Source organism: Oncorhynchus masou, chromosome 18 (assembly GCF_036934945.1).
Source record: "Oncorhynchus masou masou isolate Uvic2021 chromosome 18, UVic_Omas_1.1, whole genome shotgun sequence".
Taxonomy (NCBI): Eukaryota; Metazoa; Chordata; class Actinopteri; order Salmoniformes; family Salmonidae; genus Oncorhynchus; species Oncorhynchus masou.
Window position 1 is genome coordinate 71584978 of NC_088229.1, and position 7500 is coordinate 71592477.

Here is a 7500-nt window from a genome sequence, read left to right on the forward strand (position 1 = left end):
CTGTATCGTATATTCATTTTGTGAATGTACTTCCTCTACTGAGGGATGTTGCTGAAAGCACTTTGGAGTGGCACTTTAACTTATGGAACTGTTAAATCATATAGAGTTAAGGCATGTATGCATAACCCTCACCAAAGTGGACTCACCCTGGCCTGTAGCATCTAATCCACGACTCGCCCCAACATACAGTGCATTCAGGAAGTATTCACACCCCTTGACTTTTTTTCCCCACATTTTGTTACATTATTCTAAAATGGATTCTTAAAAAAAAAAAATCCCCCTCACCAATCTACACACAATACCCTGTAATGACAAAGCAAAAACAGGTTTTTAGACATTTTTGCGAATGTATTAAAAATGAACTGAAATGTTACATTTCCCCACATCGTGATGCTGCCACCACCATGCTTCACCGTAGGGATGGTGCCAGGTTTCCTCCAGACGTGACACTTGGCATTCAGGCCAAATAGTTAAATCTTGGTTTCATCAGACCAGAGAATCTTGTTTCTCATGGTCTGAGTTTTTAGGTGCCTTTTGGCAAACTCCAAGTGGGCAGTTATGTGCTTTTTTACTGAGGGGAGTGGCTTCCGTCTGGCCACTCTACCATAAAGGCCTAATTGGTGGAGTGCTGCAGAGATGGGAGAGCCACCCAGAAGGACAACCATCTCCACAGAGGAACTCTGGAGCTCTGTCAGAGTGACCATCAGGTTTTTGTTCACCTCCGTGACCAAACCCCTTCTCCCCTGATTGCTCAGTTTGGCCGGGTGGCCAGCTCTAGGAAGAGTCTTGGTGGTTTCAAACTTCTTCCATGTAAGAATGATGGAGGCCACTGTGTTCTTGGGGACATTCAATGCTGCAGACATTTTTTTGGTACCTTTACCCAGATCTGTACTTCGACACAATCCTGTCTCGGAGTTCCTCGGACAATTCCTTTGTCCTCATGGCTTGGTTTTTGCTCTGACATGCACTGTCAACTGTGAGACCTTATATATACAGGTGTGTGCCTTTCCAAATCATATCCAATCAATTGAATTTACCACAGGTGGACTCCAATCAAGTTGTAGAAACATCTCAAGGATGATCAATGGAAACAGGATGCACACGAGCAAAATTGGGTCTCATAGCAAAGGGTTTGAATACGTATGTAAAAAAGGTATTTCTGTTTTTAATTTTTAGTACGTTTGTAAACATTTCTAAAAACCTTTTTGTCATAATGGGTTATTGTGTTTGAGATTGAGAATTATTTATGAAATTTTAGAATAAGGCTGTAACGTGGATAAAGTCGAGGGATCTGAATACTTTCTGAATGCACTGTAGTCGTTAGTATCATCAGTACAGAGAACTTGTTTGTTTCATTGACACCATGGCTTTATCTATCTCGCTGACTCAGCTGTCAGAGACTAAAGTGATTGGTCCACACATCTTCATTACCAGTCATGTGCTCTTAACTTTCCTTGGCTGTTTTTACTGGGACTCATTACATTTTAGTTTCTTTATTTTCTTGAATTACATTTACAAAGATAGTAACCCAAAGCCAACACTCCCATTACCCACAATACCTTACACATGCATCATATGTTTAAACTAGTGCACTGTTTTTTTTTATGTACATCAATTGAGGTGAACTGACTTGATTTTAGATCACCTCTACGTCTGTAGAATTCCACTAAGTATAGACCAGTAGCGCTACGGTCAGTCTCTAGTTTCTAACCATCTACCACATGTTTGGGTTTACATGATCCTTTACCGGGTAGCAGTTAATTTTGGTTAGCATGGTCATGTTCAACCTTCTCCTTTTCATCTGTCAGGCTGAAGTCCTCTCTCTCTCTCTCTCTCTCTCTCTCTCTCACCTGTTCTCTTCTAAACTACTCTGTCTTTCTCCTCACCAGCTTTGGTGCAGGGACAAGTCTTCTGTTGCATCAACACAACTAACCAGGACGTTGTCTTCTGTTGCATCAACACAACTAACCAGGGCAGCTACCCTGCTCCTTCTGCTGTAGATGTCAACAGCAGGTCTGATAGACCTGTACATTTAGGAGATGTCACTGTGGTTGTCTGGTGGTCGTTGTCTCTGTGCTTTTCCGTTGTGGCAATAGGGGCATTGTGTTTCTGTCTGAGTCCTGTGAAGTCAGTCTGTCTGTGTACTGGGAGCTCAGAACAGCAGTGATGGTGAATTTTACAGCAGGCCCACTCCCTGGGAGAGGATTCCCTACACAGCAGGAGATACACATGTGTGTTCCAATATCCACACTTATATAGCACCTGGAATAAAGCAATGTATTGGGTATGTGTTCTAAGTGGTATTCTAGTATAGCTACACATCAAACTATTCTACCTAGCAACACGGCTGTCTTTTTTTCCCCTCTCTCTCTCTCTCTGTTTTTGTTCTCTGTGCTGCAGGGAAACAGATTTGTTTCCAATACTGAGCTAAATGATCGCCAGCCACTTTCCTTAATTGCTGCTTTAATCAAACCGATGCGTTGTACCAAATATGACTGTTGAACTATTATTTCACTGGTTGTGAAATGTGTTTTGGTTTGTAATGTTGTTTCCGTGTCTAAATCTCAGGGCTGAGTCTCTCTAATTATTCTAATGATATTATTTATCACATATTGACTGACTGGAGCAATGTTTAATATTGAGTTGCACCCCCACCACCCCTATGTTGACTCCATTGTGCCCCACTGTTGTGTCAAGTTGACTGGATGTCCTTTGGCTGGTGGACCATTAATGATAACCGGGAAACTGTTGAGTGTGGAAAAACCAGTGGCGTTGCAGTTCTTGACACAAACCCGGTGCACCTACTACCACACCCCCGTTCAAAGGCACTTCAATCTTGCCTCTTGCCCAGTCACCCTCTGAATGGCTCACAAACACAATTCATGTCTCTATATTGTCTCGAGGCTTAAAAATCCTTTAACCGGTCTCTTCCCCTTCATCTACACTGATTTGAAGTGGATTTAACACACTGACATTTTAAGGGATTATAGCTTTCACCTGGATTTACCTGGTCATTCTGTCAGGGAAAGAGCAGGTGTTCTTAATGTTTTGACGTGTTCCTAATGTTTTGTGTACTCTGTGTACAGTCTACTGGTTAAAAACCTTTTCCCTTGCAGTTCCAATGCCTTTTATCTGTGTTGTCAACCAAAACACCACTGACTGACGTTTGACAAGGACTGCCAACGTGAATGTCACTTCTCATCTCTCCTTTTATTTTAAGGCAACAACACAGATGCTATTTTGTACTTTGTGGCTTACCTCAGCATAACAGAGGTAAATTTAACTTAAATAAATATTTTGTAAAAAAACAACCTTTTGTGTAAGTCCTGATTTTAATAGTAGCATGTTAGATAGATCAAGCTTCTCATCGTCTTTAGACTCTACCCAAGTCCGTATCTCCTGCAGAGTACGGGCACATCTCGTGAGTCCAGGGAACAAACTCACACCAGCATTCATTCCAACAAGATTTGTAATTTTATTGTCGACTAATCGGGGCTTACAGGGAAGACCGTTGTATTGCAAACACAGAATCGGACACAAGTTCTAGAGCTGTGTTCTGCTACTCACTAAAACGCCACAAAAATCATGATGCCGTGGTAAAATATGTCACGGGACAGAAAAACAAAAAGACCTCCAATAAACAACTTCCATCACATCACCTCATGATAGTTTTGCTCAAACCTCCGTGTCCAACTCGTATATTCCCTACAGCAGTGGGTCCAGCCTTCGGTCTTGATGATTACTTTAATCAAGTGTGGTTAGTGCTGGGCTAGAACAAAAGCCTGCACACCCAGTGGGTCCTCAGGACCAGGGTTGGTGAACACAAGGGTCATAGGTTGTCACAAGATGTAATCCCCCCCCCCCCCCAGACACTGATATAAGGTTAGTTGGAGGGGTTTCACCCTTGGATGGATAAGGTGAGGATTTAAATGGTAACTTCTGCCTGGAGCATGGTTGATTTCAACAATAACTGGCTACAACCCATACTAAACACTTAATTATTGGAAGTTGCCAGATGAAAAGAGGAAAGTAACTTTACTGACTGTCATTCAACATTCATACACCCCAAAGTGTGAACAGAATACTACAGCTGTGACAGCAAAACAGAAAATAGGTTTTCCACAATTGTTTTCCAGCACATACAGATTCATGCAAATATGTCTGGAAATCGGAACACACAACAGGTCTTTTTTTTGTTTCTCATCTTTTTTTTCTGTCTTTTATAATGACTAATTCATCACTCTTTCTTGTGACGGTTTGCTTGGCAACGAAGTGATACTAAAACCAATCCTCCCCAGGTTTCCCTTGTAACTTCTTAAGACTTGGGAATTTAGGAGCTACTGACACACTTGATCAAAAATGCATTAGTTCGTGAACTATCTATTCCAGAAAGTCTCCATAGGATTCCAGATGCATCTGTATCTACAGTATGTAATGCATCTGTAGTCTACAGTATGTAATGCATCTGTAGTCTACAGTATGTAATGCATCTGTAGTCTACAGTATGTAATGCATCTGTAGTCTACAGTATGTAATGCATCTGTAGTCTGTCGATGCAGGTGCATTACATACTGTAGATCAGTAGCTCTGGATCCTAAATCTGATTGGTGAGATGGAAACAGAGCATCGACAGCCTCCAAACAACACATTGAACCAAAACTAGCCGTTATTATAGTTCTGTCTGGTTTCTAGCCCTAAGACATCTCGAGAGGTCACAGCGATATTGACTTCAGGATATAGCGCAAGAAATTGTGGTACAGCAAAATTCCACATCACAACAATCTTGACGTAACATTTTGTAAAGCCAGTTCAAATTTTCCATGAAGATATGTTTTAGTTACTTGTCATGCAATTTAAATAAAAAATTTAAAATGTAAATCTTCAATATATTTTTCTGCTTGAATTTAAAATGTGAAATAATAATCAGAACTCTAAACAATACACCATTCGTCAACATTTCCAAATGTAAAACAAAACAACAATCAAATAAATGGACTAAAATATGTCAAAAATATTTTTTTCTGCCATGAAGTAGATACGTGTCTGTTAAGGCAGACCCGATCCTGGAGTGCGAGGGCAAAAGCCAAAATATACACCCGGGGGGGGGGGCTCCAGGACCGCGTTTTGGAAACCCCGTGTTAAGGGGTCAGTGATAAAGTGTTGGACATCATTAACAGCTACCTGAAACCCCGTGTTAAGGGGTCAGTGATAAAGTGTTGGACATCATTAACAGCTATCTGAAACCCTGTGTTAAGGGGTCAGTGATAAAGTGTTGGACATCATTAACAGCTATCTGAAACCCCGTGTTAAGGGGTCAGTGATAAAGTGTTGGACATCATTAACAGCTACCTGAAACCCCGTGTTAAGGGGTCAGTGATAAAGTGTTGGACATCATTAACAGCTATCTGAAACCTGTGTTAAGGGATCAGTGATAAAGTGTTGGACATCATTAACAGCTACCTGAAACCCCGTGTTAAGGGGTCAGTGATAAAGTGTTGGACATCATTAACAGCTATCTGAAACCCTGTGTTAAGGGATCAGTGATAAAGTGTTGGACATCATTAACAGCTATCTGAAACCCTGTGTTAAGGGATCAGTGATAAAGTGTTGGACATCATTAACAGCTATCTGAAACCCTGTGTTAAGGGGTCAGTGATAAAGTGTTGGACATCATTAACAGCTATCTGAAACCCCGTGTTAAGGGGTCAGTGATAAAGTGTTGGACATCATTAACAGCTATCTGAAACCCTGTGTTAAGGGGTCAGTGATAAAGTGTTGGACATCATTAACAGCTATCTGAAACCCTGTGTTAAGGGGTCAGTGATAAAGTGTTGGACATCATTAACAGCTATCTGAAACCCTGTGTTAAGGGGTCAGTGATAAAGTGTTGGCTCTGGAACATCTTGGCTTGCTGTCAATGGCAGAATATAGTTCTCTGTAAAAATGGATCTAAATTAATATCTTATTCTTCTCAATCTAGTGGCTTTGAATGATCCGATATTAATGTGTAGTACATCATCGGACTAAATCTAAATTATAAACTGTAGAGAGCATACCTCCATCAAACTCAGTGATTTTTACCAGATCCAGCTGTTGCAGCAGTATTCATTTTCCTGTTCAAAAAGTGTTGCAGGAGACCAAGTAGAAATTTGGCACTAGAGCACGTGTCAAACTCATTCCACGGCTGGCCGAGTGTCTGCGGGGATTTCCCCTCCTCCCTTGTACTTGATTGATGAATTAAGGTCTCTAATTAGTAAGGAACTCTCCTCACCTGGTTGTCTAGGACTCCATTGAAAGGAAAAAACAAAAACCTTGATTGAATGAACACAGCTAAGGTCTTTACTAATTTAGTCAAACAGAAAAACCTAAAAGCTCATTTTCAAAATAGATAGAAAAATGTCATCTGGGCATTTTGTCTAGGACTGATCCATTTGAAAGGAAAAAACAAAAACCTGCAGACACTCGGCCTTCCGTGGAATGAGTTTGACACAACTGCACGAGAGCGTTCAGAAACCTTTACTGAATTACCTTAACAGAAAACACCTAAAAGCTCATTTTCAAAATAGATAGAAAAATGTCATCTGGATTTGTAGCATTTAAAGAAATAAAGTAACTCCAAAGGCAAATAAAAAAAATCCACTTAATCATATTTCTGATCCATACACATGAAACGGTGATATACCTACAAACGCTTACACACACACACCTACACACACACACACACACCTACACACGTACTGTACACACACACCTACACACGTACTGTACACACACACACACCTACACACACACACGTGTCTAGGACTCCACACACACACTACACACGTACTGTACACACACACACACCTACACACACGTACACACACACCTACACACGTACACACACACCTACACACACTGTACACACACACACACTACACACGTACTGTACACACACACACCTACACACGTACTGTACACACACACACCTACACACCTACAAACGTACACACACACACACCTACACACACACACACCTACACACGTACTGTACACACACACACACTACACACCTGTACACACACACCACACACACTGTACACACACACACACCTACACACGTACACACACACACACCTACACACGTACTGTACACACACACACCTACCACACGTACACACACACACACCTACACACGTACACGTACACACACACACCTACACACACTGTACACACACACTACACACGTACACACACACACACACACCGTACTGTACACACACACACACCTACACATGTACACACACACACACACACCTACACACGTACTGTACACACACACACCACACACGTACTGTACACACACACACACCTACACACGTACTGTACACACACACACACCTACACACGTACTGTACACACACACCTACACACGTACTGTACACACACACACACCTACACACGTACTGTACACACACACACACTACACACACGTACACACACACACACACACACCTACAC

The 7500-nt window shown here is 41.6% G+C and overlaps 1 long non-coding RNA gene across 1 annotated transcript; it reads right to left on the minus strand.

Moving 5' to 3' along the window:
- Positions 1-3455: 3455 nt before the first annotated feature.
- On the minus strand, positions 3456-6783 carry LOC135503784 (uncharacterized). Its single transcript, XR_010450005.1, has 3 exons — positions 6750-6783; positions 6453-6706; positions 3456-6311 (listed from the first exon to the last, which is right to left on the minus strand). It is a non-coding gene; the product is annotated as an uncharacterized LOC135503784 (long non-coding RNA).
- Positions 6784-7500: the final 717 nt, after the last annotated feature.